The sequence below is a fragment of the Balaenoptera physalus genome, assembly GCF_965194825.1.
Source record: "Balaenoptera physalus genome assembly, chromosome: X".
In the NCBI taxonomy this organism is placed as follows: domain Eukaryota; kingdom Metazoa; phylum Chordata; class Mammalia; order Artiodactyla; family Balaenopteridae; genus Balaenoptera; species Balaenoptera physalus.
This window is the reverse complement of record NC_138903.1, coordinates 17608849-17624610: the sequence shown is the minus strand read 5'-3', so window position 1 is coordinate 17624610 and position 15762 is coordinate 17608849.

Here is a 15762-nt window from a genome sequence, read left to right as displayed (position 1 = left end):
ACTAAGCACTTACTCTGTGTCAAGCAATGTCCTAGCACTCTCCATGTATTAACTCATTTCATCTTCACAGAATGACTATGAGGTAGGTACTATTATTGTCTCCATTAGGAAACTGAGGCACAGAGGAGGTAAGTAATTTGCCCAAGGTCACCAGCTAATAAGTGCCAGAGATGGGATTCAGACCCAGGCAGAGTTTCTTTCTTAAAGTCAGGTGTACTAAGGTATGACATACACAGTAACATTCACCTTTTTTAAAAAAATTTTTTGGCCACGCCGCACGGCATGTGGGATCCTAGTTCCCCAACCAGGGATCAACCCCACCCCCCCGCCTCCGCATTGGAAGCGCGGAGTCTTAACCACTGGACAGCCAGGGAAGTCCCTAAAATTCACCCTTTTAAGGCATACAGTTCAATAGTTTTGACAAACCTATACAGTCATTTAATCACCACAACAGTCAAAATATAAAATACTTTTATTGCCACCCGAAGTTCCTTTGTGCCCCTTTGTGGGCAGTCTCCTCTCCCACCCCAAGCAAACATGGATGTGTTTTCTATCCCTATAATTCTACCTTTTCCAGAATGCCATATCAATGGAATCATGCAGTATGTGGCCTGTTGTGTCTGACTTATTTCAGTTAACATAATGCTTTTATGATTCATCCTTGTTGTATATATCTCACTAATTCATTCCTTTTTATTGCTAAGTAGTATTACATTGTCTGGATGTACCATAATTTACTTATCCATTCGCTACTTGATGAGCATTTGTTCCTTCTACCTTTTGGCAATTACAGATTAAGTACAGGTCTTTACTGTAAGCATATCTTTTTATTTCAGTTGGGTAAATGCCTAGAAGTGAGATTGTCGGGTCAAATGGTAAGTATATGTTTAACATGATAAGAAATGACCAAACTGTTTTTCTAAGTAGCTGTATCATTTTTCACTCTCGCCAGCAAAGTATGAGAGTTCCAGTGGCTCAACGTCCTTGCCAGCCTGTCATTTTGTTTGTATTTTTAGCCATTCTAGTAGGTGTGAAGTGGCATTATCACACATTTCAACCAATTGTCTCTCCATCTATCTAAAACTTTTTTATTTGGAAATACACTTGCAGAAAAGTTGCAAGGATAATACAAGGAACATCATTTGAAATACAGTTGGGTTTTTTTTTTTCAATTTGCTTTCAATTTTGGCTTTTTCCCTTTTCATCCTTGTTCATTTGATTTGATTTTTTGAATATATAGAATATTAACATACTCCCACAAATCAAAACTATACAGAAGGACACACTAAGAGAAGTGTCACTCCGTCCCATATTCCTTCAACAACGTTCCCTCCCACTCCTTGTAGGTGACCAACTTCCAGCTTCTCCTGCCTGTGTTTTTGGGAACGACAAGCAGATACATGTATGTTTTCTTACTTCCCCTTTTTCCTTACGCAGAAGGAAGCATCTTCTATATCCTCTTTTGCACTTGGCTCTTTTCACTTAAGAAATCCTGGAAGTCACTCCCTGTCACTTTGTGAGGTTGTCCTCCTCCTTCTTTACAGCTGCAGTCCTCCACTTGTCCCTATGCCATTATTCAACCACACTCGTGTTCAGACATTTCGGTAGTCTCTGATATTTTGCAATTACAAATAATGCTGTAATCAATAACCTTGTGCATATTTATTTTCATCTTGTTGGAGGTGAATCTTCAGGGTAAATTGCAAGAAGTGAGATTGTTGGGCGGGACGGTAAACTGTATACGGAATATTCTTAGATACTGCCCGCTCTTCTCCACAGGAGTTGTACCAGTTGGAATTTCCCACAGCCTGGCCAGTGGAGTGTGTTGACAAGCTTTGAATTTTTGCCAGTCTGATCCATAAACGTGCTATCTCAGTGTTGTTTCAATTTGCATTTCAACCAGAGATATTTTAATTAACTAATTAATTAGAAGTACAGTTGATTTACAATAATAGTTTCAGGTGTATAACATGGTGATTCAACATTTTTATAGATTATACTACATTTAAAGTTATTACAAAATAATGGCTCTATTTCCCTGTGTTGTACAATATATCCTTGCTGCTTATTTATTTTATACATAATAGTTTATGTCTCTTAATACTCTACCTCTATCTCCACACTTCCTCTCTCCACTGGTAACCCCACTAGTTTGTTCTCTATGTCTGTGAGTGTTTCTGTTTTGTTTTGGTAGCTGGTATGATCTTCAGGTACTGAAACACATTTTACAGACTCCCAATTTGGTATTCTCTAGAAAACTCTCTGGAAATAGTTTTCATCCTTGAAAAATTTTAGCACACATGCCTCCCAAATGGACAGAGATGACTTCTGAGCCCTTGTACCAGTGTTCTTCTTCAGTTTGGTCTCTTCCTGTTCATGTTTTAGCTGGTAGGGACTCTTCTAAAGCTTTCTTGCCCCACCTAATGGGCAAGGAAGGGAATCGAGCTGTTTTTTCGACTGTGGCCTGGAAACCAGTTGAGACTCAGTGCCCACTAAGATGTTCTAGCCTAGCAGACCTTAGCATAAAACAAGATTTGAAAGAGAACAATATATGGAGATTTATAGTCATGGCTTCAACATACTCCTAGAGCATGGATAGCTAAACCATGTTTGGAGAGTGTTAATAAAGGTTGTTGACATCTTTTCTTAGCTGTGCTAATTGCTACATGTGTAATCTTTGGTCACAGCTGTTGCTATAGTTAGTCTCTAGGGCCTCAGATGCTCATTTTAAAAGTTATTTATGCAAAATGAAAATAACTTTTTTTCTGGTTTTAAGAGTAATGCATGCTTGATGGGGGACAATATCCTAGAAAGTAGGAGAAGGCATAAAGAAGAAAATGAAAATTTATTGTATGTATTCCTACCACTCAGTGGTAACCAGAGTTAACAGTTTGGTCTCAGTCCTGTGGGCCTTTGGCACATATATACCCACTGTGCGTGCACACACACACACTCACACTCACATTTTCCTACTCTCTCTGTATCTGTCTCTCCCTACATAAACTCACACACACATATTTACATACATACATACATAACAAAAACACATTTTTCTACACATAATACACCCACACTTTTAAAAAATAAAAATTAGATAGTAGTGAACTTACTATTTTGTCTTTTTCTTTTTTCACAACATACAGTGAACATCTTTTGCTATTCATCATAAAGCTCTATAGCATGATAGTTAATTGCTACATAGTAGTCTTTATAGCTGTACCTTAAACCTTTTTATCATGAACATGTATTTGTTTATAATTTTTCAGCATCATGAACAGTGTCTATGAACATAAATTTCTGTACATATGACTAATTATTTCACTAGCATTAATTCCTAGAAGGAGAATTGTTGGGTCAAAGAGTGCATGTTTTAAAAAATATTTTTAGGGAATTCCCAGGTGGTCCTGTGGTTAGGACTTGGCGCTTCCACTGCAGGGGGCACGGGTTCCATCCCTGGTTGGGGAACTAAGATCCCGCCAGCCACGTGGCCAAAAACAAAAAATTTTTTTTAATTAAAGTAACAGAGACGCTTTGGGGTAAGCATAATAATGCCACTCCACCAAAGATGTCCACGTCCTCATCCCTGGAAAGTGTGACTATGTTACCTGGCAAAAGGAAATTTGCAGGTGTGATTAAGTTAATGATCTTGCACTGGGGAGATTGTTCTGGATTATCCAGGTGGGCCAATAAAATCACAAGGGGTTTTATTAGCAAAACGGGGAGACAAGGTAGTTACAGAAGGAGCTGTGATGATGGAAGCAGAGTTCAGAGAGATGTAATTGCTGACGGGAAAAGGGCTACAAACTCCGAAACGCCAGCAGCCTCAAGTCTCTAGAACTGGAAAAGGCAAGGAAATGGGTTCTCCCGTAGAGCCTCTGGAGGGAGTTCAGCCAGGCCAACACCTTGATTTCAGCCCAGTGACCCCCATTTTGGACTTCTGACTTCGGGAATGGTAAGATAATAAATTTGTGTTGCTTTAAGCCACTCCGTTCGTAATAATTTGTTACAGTGGGGACGGGAAAGTGCTCTACACACAGTGTAAACAATTGTCCTAAATAAGGCTTCTCTCGCTATGAGTGGACCCCTGCTTTCCTCCCTTGTATTCCTCAGTTCCATTCCCCAGGGGGATCCACTTTCAAATCTTACACCTCTGTCTTCTGGATTTACCTCCCTATATCTAAATAACATACCTGGGCTTCCCTGGTGGGGCAGTGGTTAAGAATCCACCTGCCAATGCAGGGGACACGGGTTCGAGCCCTGGTCCGGGAAGAACCCACATGCCACGGAGCAACTAAGCCCGTGTGCCACAACTACTGAGCCTGTGCTCTAGAGCCCACGAGCCACAACTACTGAGCCCGTGTGCCACAACTACTGAAGCCCGCCCGTCTAGAGCCCGTGCTCCGCAACAAGAGAAGCCACCGCAATGAGAAGCCCATGCACTGCAACGAGGAGTAGCCCCTGCTTGCCGCAACTAGAGAAAGTCCGCGTGCATCAATGAAGACCCAATGCAGCAAAAAATAAATAAATAACATGCCTATACTGCTATTTCTTGACATTAATTTTAGGCACTATCTGTTGAGCTCCTCTTAGAATCACCTCCATTACTCTTCCCAACTTCCCACCCCAAAGTCACCCACTATATTATTATCATATTTTTTGGTTAATATATTAATTGCTTTACATTTTATGACCACATATTGTTTGTTAAATGAACCACATAGTTTATACTATAGATTGTTTCCTTTTTTTTTTACAACTTGTTTCTCCTGATGTTAATAACTGTCTTGACTTTCTTATTTGCTTAGTTTTTAGGCCTCATTCAAATCCTTTGTATTAGTTTCCTATTGCTGCTGTAATAAGGCCAGAAGTCTAAAATGGGTCTCACTGGGCTAAAATCAAGGTGTTGGCAGGGCTGCATTCCTTCTGGAAGCTCTAGGGGAAAAGCCATTCCCTTGTTTTTCCAGCTTTCAAAGGTTGCCTGCATTCCTTGGCCCCTTCCATCTTCCAAGTTGGTTACAGCTGGTCCTGTCTTTCTCACGCTGCACCACTCTGACTCTTTTTCTGCCTCCCTGTTGCATATTTAAGGACCTTTGTGATTACATTGGGCCCACCTGGATAATCCAGCCTCCTCGCCCCTTCCCGAGGTTGGCTGATGGGCAACGTTAATTCCATCTGCAACCTTAATTTCTCTTTTCCATCTAACCTAACATATTTACAGGTTCCGGGAATTAGGATGTGGGCATCTTTGGTGGTGGTGGGGGCATTATTCTCCCTACCACGTCGTCCACCAGATCTGCCAAAGGTTATGAATAACATGTTCCACATAGTCAATGAAATCAGAACTCCCTCCTCGAGCTCTCCATGTTGTTTCAGCTGAACCGATTGCCCTCTGGCCTTGCTACACAGCGTCATCCAGGGATCGTCCTGTCACTGCTCTCTTGGGTGGCACCCTTAGTTTCCTGGGTCTCGTGTCTTCCGTATTCTTAGTGTACTCCTTTCTCTGCTGGGGCACATCCTTCTGACGTTTCTGAAGGAAGAGTACATGGGAGGCATGCATTTGGAGTCCTCGCATGTCTGGAAGTGTCATTCTTCTACTTTCATATTTGATTGATGGTTTGGTTGAGTGTAGAATTCTAGGTTGAGGGTCATTAACTCTCAGAATGTGGAAGGTATTGCTCTTTTATCTCCCAACTTCTAGAGACCTGATTGAGACGTCTCATACTATCCTGATCCTCAATCCCTTTGTTAAGCAACTTGCTTGTTCTCTCCGGAAGATTTTAGAATTTATCACTGGTATTCTGAATTTCATGAGACTATGTCTTGGTGTGAATCTTTTTTTATTCATTGTCTTGGACACCTGATGGGCCCCTTCCATGTGGAGACAATTGGCCTTCAATTTAGGGTCTTTTTAAAAATTATTAATTTGATAATTTCAGTCCTTCCATTTATTTACTTTTTTCCTGGACTACATATAAGTTGGATATTTGACCTTCTGGAATGATCCTCTATATTTCCTATCCCTTCTGTTCTATTTTCTATTTCACCGTCTTTTATTTTACCTCCTGGGAAATTTCCTTGACTTTATATAACAACTCTTTTATTCAGCTTTTTAAATTTTGGCTATAATATTTTGTATTCCAAGATCTTTCTCATCCTCTTGATTGCAACAACTTTGCCTCCTCTTCCCCCTCCTCCCCCCTCCCTTTCTCTCTTTATCTCCCTCTTTCTCTCTCTCTCTTTCTATTTTTCTTTGTGTCCTGTCCTTGTTTCATGAATATAATATCGTCTCTTCACATTTTGAGAATCTTTTAGTGTTTGGTTTTTTTTCCTCCTTATATAGTATTTATTTTATTTTATTAAAAACATTTTAATTGAGGTAACATTAGTTTATAACATTATATAAGTTTCATGTGTACAACATTGTATTTCGACTTGTGTATACCCTACAACGTGCTCCGTGGATCACCATACAGTTGACCCCCTTTACCCATTTCACCCTCCCCCCCTCCCACTCTGGTAACCACTACTCTGTTTTCTGTATCTAAGTGTTTGTTTTGGTTTGGGTTTAGTTCACTTATTTTGTTTTTCTTTTCTTTTTTTAGATTCCACATATCAGTTAAATCATACTGTATTTGTCTTTCTCTGTCTGACTTATTTCACTTAGCATAATACCCTCAAGGTCCCATCCATGTTGTCACAAATGGCAAGATTTCATTCTTTATTCTGGCTGAATAGTATTCCATTGTGTGTGTGTGTATATGTATATATATACACATACTGCATCTTCTTTATCCATTCATCTGTTGATGGGCACTTAGGTTGTTTCAACCTTTTAGTGTTTGGTTTTTGATGAATTCTTCTTTTGTTCCCTATATACTTATTTTTTTCCCTTAGTTCCTCTTTTTGGTATGTATTTGTCGCTTTCCTTCACATGGAAATATTTCTCAAATGTCTGGTGACCTTTGACCGTTGGTATTGAACACCAAGACACCTACAAGCCTTTTGGCCATCCTGTGAGCCTGGCAGGGGCTCTGGTGAGGGGTGATGGAGCAGTGTGTCAGTTGCGGCCTGGCAGGAAACAGATGCTGCACTTAAACTGGGCCATGGAGAAAGGTTTAATAAGGGATCATTTATGAAGATGTGGGCAGGGTTCAGGGGAAAGAGCAAAGATTAGATCAGTATGCTGTGGCCCAAAGGGCAGAAGGAGGGAGTCATGTTTGGAACTCCCCGAGGGTCTCCACACGGGAGGGCAGGGGGCAGGAGCTGTGGTCTTCAGCACAAGAACACAGCCAATCGGTGACACGGAAGGGAGGGCGTGAAGGGACTATATGTCCTGACTTCTCTCTCCTCTTGCTGTTCATCCCTGCCAGTGCCGTCCAGTGGATGAACTTGACACAAAGCCATCCATACTTCCAGTGCCCAGAGTGGGCTGGAGGAGGACCAAGGATGGAAGAGGAAGGCCTCCTGCACAGCCTGTATCAGTCTGGGTCTGTCAGGAGAACAGAAGCCACTCTGCATGTTTCAGGTATAAGAAGTCGAATGTAGAATTAGGGGCTTGCTTGGGGGTTGGAAGAGCTGGAGTGGGTGGTGAGGATAGAGGTCAGAGTTGCTGCCCAAAAGGTCAGAAGAGGTGACACTTGAACGCCTTGGCCCAAAGCTCCAGAATTGGATGCTGCGGCAGTTCTCAAGAATCTCTGAGAAGATTCTCCCACCAATCGCCCCAGTTTACAGTGGCAAAGTGTTCTCGAAAGCTTAACGGGAAGCCGCTGTGAATCCCAACCGCCCACGTGTCTGGTTTCCACAACCTCCAGGGAACTAGTGTTTGGTTTCATTTTCTTGCACATCTGCATCCGGGGATCTTTCCTCTAGGCCCCTTTGGTTTTCTGGAGAAGGAGCCTCCCATTCCCCACCCATGGCAGGGAGGAGCGCCAGGCTTGGTCACTAGGGTTCCAGGAACTGGATCCTGTCGGGGTTACTGTCTAGCGGGTCAGGGTCAGGAGAGGACCGAGGGTCCAGCCACTCAGTGTGCAGACGGCGACACTCTCGCCTGAATTCTGCTCATCCAAGGTGCTTGCTTCCTGGGGTCCGCTGAAGACCTCTATTTGGCAGCTTCCTGCTAAGCCTGATACCCCTCCCAGGCTGCTGTTTGAACCCCAGCAGCGCCTTGAAATGTCTAGTCCTGTGCTGTTTCCTCTCCTGTTCTCCTTGTCCTTGTGGGTGGAGTCCTTCTTTATTCCTTTGTCATCATTTTCCTGGGATTTGAGAGGGAAAGATGGTGACACATGTAGCCAGTGTGCTTAGATGAACCAGAAGCGCGTATTTCTTAAGACTGCTACAAATTGTCAAATTAGATGCTCACTTTAAGGTCCTGTAATAATAATTTTGGAATGTTTATTTGTTCAATTATAGTCATTATTTATTCTAAGATATTCAAATAAGGAAAACTATGAAATCGTAAAAGTATAACAACCTTTAAAAGCAACCTTTTTTGTTACTAAAATGATGCTCCTTAAAGAAAATCTGGAATAGTGCCAGACACTAGCTAAGCACTTTGCAAGCATTAGTCCATTATAGCCTCAGGCCAATCCATTTTCCAGGTGAGGAACCTGAGGCACAGAAAGGTTCAGAAAGCTCCCAAGACCGTGAGCCAGTTAGTCCCGGGTAAAGCCTGAATCATTCATTCCCAGGCCAGTGGCTGCGCCCCCATCCTCTGCTGGTTCAGAAAATAGAAGGAAAAATGACCAAATACAGCCACGTGATTCCAAGATGGCCTTTTAACCTTTTGGAGTATTTGCTGCCCTAGTTTTTAATGTATTTTCTAAGTTAAAAGGCAATTTTAAGTATAGGGTATGTGAAGATATGTATTCTGTGTTTTATCACTTGGTGTTATGTCATAAACATTTTGTATATACACAAATTTCATACCAAGGAAAACACTCTTTAGGATCCATTTACATTTTATATTAAGGCCACTGAATAGGAATTTTAAACCATGAAAAACATTGGATCGCTTTGTTCAACTTCAGACAACTCTGTAGTTTCTAATGGGATCAGACACAGCTGTCTTTACATTGCCAGACCTCCCTGCTGAGGGACATGGGGCATTTAGCTTCTCTGAACTTCAGTCTCCTCACTTGTAAAACAGGGATAGTAACATCTTACACTGTGGTCATGAGAATGTAAAAGAGGATAGAAGAGTATCAGAGCTCCCTGCTTCTCCATAAACGGTAGTGATTATCTTAAGGTAGATTTTCAAAAGATAGGTAACACACTGTGTTTTTGTGTGAGGTTGAACCTTTTTACTCCTTTATTTGGCCGCTGAGAAAAGGTCTGGTCTCTACTTGATAGGCTACTGGTGTTGTTTACAGTTAGGAAAGACTGAGGCGTATATAAAACTTCTCCGAAAATTTAATTATGAACACATGGCAATGTTCCTTTAAAGATTCCCTTTTCTTCAGGACATTTTCTGGGAAGCGACTGGTTAGATAGATGATCGTCCTTAGATCATGCGGGGTGGGGTGGGGGAGGAAGAATGTCAGGCTAAAGATCACTACACTTACGACCTGAGGTCAGCTGAGAGGGTGGGTGGCTGGGGAGGTAGCTAGTTTCCCCGAAAAGAGCTTTGCCTCATTAAAGAGCGTCAGAGAATTCCTTAAGCATTTTTATCAGGAATTCTAATTTATTCCCAGAAGGTTATGAAATATGTTCTCAAAAAGTTCTGTTCCAGACAGGTTTAATATTTCACAATCGAATTTATGAGAAAAGGAAAAGGTGTTTTGGGAATCCTCCAAGACAAAAGTCCTTCCTCCCCAAGGTTCTCATTTTCTATCATCAGAGCACCAAAGAGAGTCACAAACTAAAAAAAAAAAAAAAAAAATACAATTATAGTGTGTGGAAATCTTCATATATCTTAGTATCATTACACATTTAGAAAATGCCTGAAGGAATATTCCATCAGAAGTTAATAGTGATTATCAGTTATCTCTGTAATAACCAATAATTGTGAACTTACGGAAGATTTTCACCTTCTATACTATATCTTTGTTTTATTTTTAAAAATTTAAAAAAAATAATGAACAGTTACTACTTTTGTAATGATAATAAGCACCAAATCCGTTTTCCCGACTCAGAGGTGTGTGTCGCTGGTAGCTCCCTTGAGACCCTTTTCAAGGATCAACCAGTTTGTCAGATGACCACACAGGTCATCTGGGCTCCAGGGAGCTGAGGTCCAGCGAGGTTCTCACACTTGAGCTGGATCAGAATTCCCTGGAGGGCTGGTTCAAACTTGGATCACTGGGGCCCCCACAGAGTTCCAGATTCAAAAGGCCTGGGGAGGGGTCCACAGTGTGCATTGCTAAGTTCCCACGTGCCGCTATAGCAGCTGCTGCTCTGGGGACCACACTTAAGAACCCCTGCAGCCCAGGGAAAAAAACTTCAACAGGGGACTCAAAGCCAAACAAACATGTACATAGACTCATTTGTCTTATTTTTTTAGATTCCACATATAAGTGATATAATATTTGTCTTTGTCTGACTTACTTCACTTAGTATGATAATTTCTAGGTCCATTCATGTTGCTGCAAATGGCGTTATTTCATTTTTTTATAGCTGAGTAGTATTTCATTCCATTATATATATATATATTTTTTTTTTTTTTCACATCTTCTTAAACCAGTTGTCTGTTGATGGGCACTTGGGTTGTTTCCATGTCTTGGCTATTGTAACTAGTGCTGCTACAAACATTAGGGTGCATGTATCTTTTTTTTTTTTTATAAATTTATTTATTTATTTTTGGCTGCATTGGGTCTTCGTTGCTGCGCGTGGGCTTTTCTCTAGTTGTAGTGAGCGGGGGCTTCTCTTGTTGCAGAGCACGGGCTCTAAGTGTGCAGGCTTCAGTAGTTGTGGCACACAGGCTCAGTAGTTGTGGCTCATGGGCTCTAGAGCACAGGCTCTGTAGTTGTGGCGCACTGGCTTAGTTGCTCTGCGGCATGTGGGATCTTCCTGGATCAGGGCTCAAACCCGTGTCCCCTGCATTGGCAGGCGGATTCTTAACCACTGCGCCACCAGGGAAGTCCCACATGTATCTTTTCAAATTAGAGTTTTCATTTCCGGATATATGCCCAGGAGTGGGATTGCTGAATCACAGTAGCTCTATCTTTAGTGTTTTGAGGAACCTCCATGCTGTTCTCCATAGTGGCTGCACCAATTTACATTCCAACTTACAGTGCAGTCCCTCCACACCCTCTCCAGCATGTATTATTTGTGGACTTTTTCATGATGGCCATTTTGACCCATGTGAGGTTGTACCTCATTGTGGTTTTGATTTGCATTTCTCTAATAATTAGCGATTATTTTTTTCGTGTGCCGTCTGTATGTCTTCTTTGGAGAAATGTCTATTTAGGTCTTCTGCCCATTTTTTGATTGGGTTGTGTTTTTCAATATTGAGTTGTGTGAGCTGTTTGTATATTTTGGAAATTTGCATCATTTGCAAATATTTTCATCCGTTCCATGGGTTGGCTTTTTGTTTTCTTGATGGTTTCCTTTGCTGTGCAAAAGCTTTTAAGTTTGATTAGGTCCCATTTGTTTATTTTTGCTTTTATTTCTTTTGCCTTGGGAGACTGATCTAAGAAAATATTGCTACGATTTACATCGGTGAATGTTTTGCCTATGTTCTCTTCTGGGAGTTTTATGGTGTCATGTCTTAAATTTAGGTTTTTAAACCATTTTGAGTTTATTTTTGTATATGGTGTGAGGGAGTGTTCTAATATCATTGATTTACATGAGGCTGTCCAGCTTTCCCAACACCACTTACAGAAACAGACTCAAAGATATAGAAAACAAGCTTATGGTAACCAAAGGGGAAGCGGGGGGGGGGGGAGGGATAAATTAGGAGTATGGGGTTAACAGATACAAACTACTATACATAAAATAGATAAACGACAAGGGTCTACTGTATCGCACAGAGAACTATATTCAGTACCTTGTAATAATCTATAATGGAAAATAATCTGAAAAAATATATATATATAACTGAATCACTTTGCTGTATACCTGAAAGTAACCCAACATTGTAAACCAACTATACTTAAATAAAAAAGTGAAAAAAGTAGAAACAAACAGACAAAAAGCCAAACAAAGATGAACTTGATTTACTTCCCACTTTTGCCTCTGGCTGGCCTGTAATTATTTTTGAGGAGAGGAACTTGATTTGACTGGCTCTATATAACAAGAAGTTGTGCCAGAAAAGGGTTTCACGCTACCTTATTACAGGCAGACCTCAGAGATATTGCCGGTTGGGTTCCAGACCACAGCAATAAGGCAAATATCGCAATCAAATGAGTCACAGACATTTTTTGTTTTCCTAGTGCATATAAAACTTACGTTTACACTATACTGTAGTCTATTAAGTGTGCTATCGCATTATTGCTAAAAAATGCTAACCATCAGCCTCCAGCAAGTCCTAGTAACATCAAAGATCACCATAATAAATATAATAATAATGGAAAAGTTTCACATACTGTGAGAATTACACAGACATGACACAGAGACATGAAGTGAGCAAATGCTGTTGGGAATAGGGGGTAAATGGGCTTGCTCGAGGCAGGGTTGCCACAGACCTTCAATTTGTAAGAAATGCAGTATCTGTGAAGCGCAATAAAGCAAAGTGCAATAAAACAAGGTACACCTGTAACTGGGCGCCTGGTTCAGAGGCTTTTCAATTAAGTCCTGTGGTGTCTGGGACTTGAGGACCCATCTGGGTTGGCTGTGTTCACAACCCGGGGTGTGGCCGTGGCTCATCACCCTCAGCTCAGGTCACTGGCTGTGGTTTCTCTTGAATCCTGAAGAGGTGACACTAAGGGTGATGGGGTAGCGGTTATTGCAATACTGATGTCCTGTTTGGGAAGTAATGTGGGGCTGTTAATGGAGGGGGCAAAACACAGGGAAAACCATCCCCACCAGGCCCCGTAAATGCAGTAACTCTCTCTTTTTTTTATTGTGGTAAGATAAACATAAAATTTACCATTGCAACCATCTTTAAGTGCATAGTTCAGATGGAACAATGTGAATGTACTGTACATTCACATTGTTCCATCCATCTCTGGAACTTTCTCATCTTCCCAAACTGAAACTCTGCCCCCATTATTACTCTTTTATTTTATTTATTTATTTATTTATTGGCCACACCAAGTGACATGTGGGGATCTTAGTTCCCAGACCAGGGATCGAACCTGAGCCCCCTGCAGTGGAAGCACAGAGTCTTAACCACTGGACCGCCAGGGAAGTCCCACTCTTTTCAAATATATAACAGTCTTTGTTGAGATATAGTTCACATACTATCAATTCACCTATTTTAAGGTATATAATCTAACAGTTTTCTAGTATCTTCCTAGAGTTGTGCAACTATGACCACAATCAATTTTAAAACATTTTTGTTACTCCCAAAGGAAACTCTGTACCCATTAGCAGTTACTCCCCAATTCCCCCAGTCCCCTCCCCCAGCCCCTCATCATCTTTCTGTCTCTTTAGATTTGCCTGTTCTGGACATTTCATGTTAACAGAATCACATGATTATGTGTCCTTTTATATCTGGCTTCTTTCAATTAGCATCAGGTTTTCAAGGATTATCCATGCTGTAGCGTGGATCACTGCTTCATTCCCTTTTGTATTCACTCTTAAGAAGATTCAAATTTGAACTCAGTATCTCCTCCCCACCCCCAATGGCTTCCTCCTCCACTTGATTGATCTCTCCGTCTACTCAGCTTCCAAACCAGCTAACAAAACCTTTCTTTCAAATCCTCCATCTGTGTTCCCTACCCTCTCCTCAAATCCACTGCCTCACCAGATCTGTCAAATGTGGTTCCCAAACAACTCTAGAATGTGACCTCTCCTTGCAGTCAGTGTCAACGCCATCACATTTCTTGCCTTTAATATCTCTGGCTTGTCCATGGCCTCCTATTTTCAGGCTCTCCTTCCTCCAGCCCCGCTTCTGCGGGCTGGTCAGTTACCTTCCTGAAATCGGTCTGCTTGGAAACCTGTGCTCCTCCCATGGCCGGCAGGGTCTTGTTCACACTGGGCCTGGCGCAGAGACCTCCTCCAGTCAGACTTTTGGCCACACTCCCGCCCTTTCCACACAAGCTGCCTTGCAAGATCATCTGTTCCCCAGACTCTGAGCATTCTCACGCGTCCTTCCCTCTGTCTGGAGTGCCGGGGCTCCAATAGAACACCAGTCTGTGATGGGGCCTCTGAGCAATCCCTACTTTTAAATCTTCGTTACTGGTAAGATCAAAACCCCCCTATTGGTTTTTTCTTTAACTTTTTATTTTATATTGGAGTGTAGTTGATTTTAACCATGTTGTGTTAGTTTCAGGTGTACAGCAAAGTGATTCAGTTATACATATACATATATCTATTCTTTTTCAAATTCTTTTCCCATTTAGGTTGTTACATAATATTGAGCAGAGTTCCCTGTGCTATACAGTAGGTCCTTTTTGGTTATCTATTTTAAATATAGCAGTGTGTACATGTCAATCCCAAACTCCCAGTTTATCCCTCCCTGCCTCCCAGCCTTCCCCTCTGGTAACCATAAGTTCATTCTCTAAGTCTGTGAGTCTGTTTCTGTTTTGTAAATAAGTTCATTTGTTATCATTTTTTTTGGAATCCGCATATATTTGTTTTTCTCTGTCTGACTTACATCACTCAGTATGACAATATCTAGGTCCATCCATGTTGCTGCAAATGGCATAAAGCCCCCTATTGTTGATTAGCTCCTATTTAAAAAAACTGGCCTGCCGGGATGGTTTATTCTGATGTTAAACGCCAATTACTCTATTTAAAGTTGTGTATATTTATCACAATGCATATTTCACACACATGATCTTAAATTAATGTCCAATGCTTTTGGAAGTTTTTTGGGAATATCACTTGATTCACTTTTTAATTGTGAAAATGCCCTTCTTTGCACAGGACCCCTTGTAATCTTGGGGGGAAGGAGGCCAGGTAGAGTAGGTAGAAAATAGTAGAAACCGTATTGCTTGTTAATCTCCTAGGACTGTTCTCCCAATTTCCTATTTTCTTAGACAAAGCAGTGCTGTGAAAAGGATGGAAGATGTTCTTGGCAAGTTAGTCTGTACACTGGGGCTCTTGTTGTGTGTTTTAGATGCAAGTTCCTCTGACTGGTCAACTTTGAAGGCAGTTACTCAGGCATTCTTTGGATTTGTTAACAAGAACACCTATTCCTGTTTTATGGTCTGGTGGGAGGGCACATTTCATCTACTTACTTCCTTTGTGTTTTCCTTTACAAAGCAAGCCTTTCCTACAAACTTTGTAAAAATAATCATAGTTTAGTTTTGTAAACGATCTGCTTCTCTGAGTTGATTAGTTTTTATCTCCGTAGAGCTGGTAAAACCAGTTTTCTTAGATGTATTGCAAAGGATTCAATGAAAAAGATAAAATGGGCAATGAGTGGGTCATTCTATGAGTGGTTATCAAGCAGAGTCAACCGGATAGAGCAAGAAGTTATCTCTGTGGCTTGATCTGGGCAGGTGACCTTTAACCCAGTATGCATGATGCAGAGGAAGGCGGGAAAAGCCTGCCGCAAAAGTGTGAGCACGGAGCCTTGACTGCTTGCTTAACATGCTGTCTGCAGGGTTTCTCCTTAAACCTGCGCCCACCCATTTGAGAATTTGAGGGGCGTCATGTCCACATTAAACATGACTGTGGTGTTCTCAATGGTGATTTTCTCTTTCCCTCATTTCTTTCCAT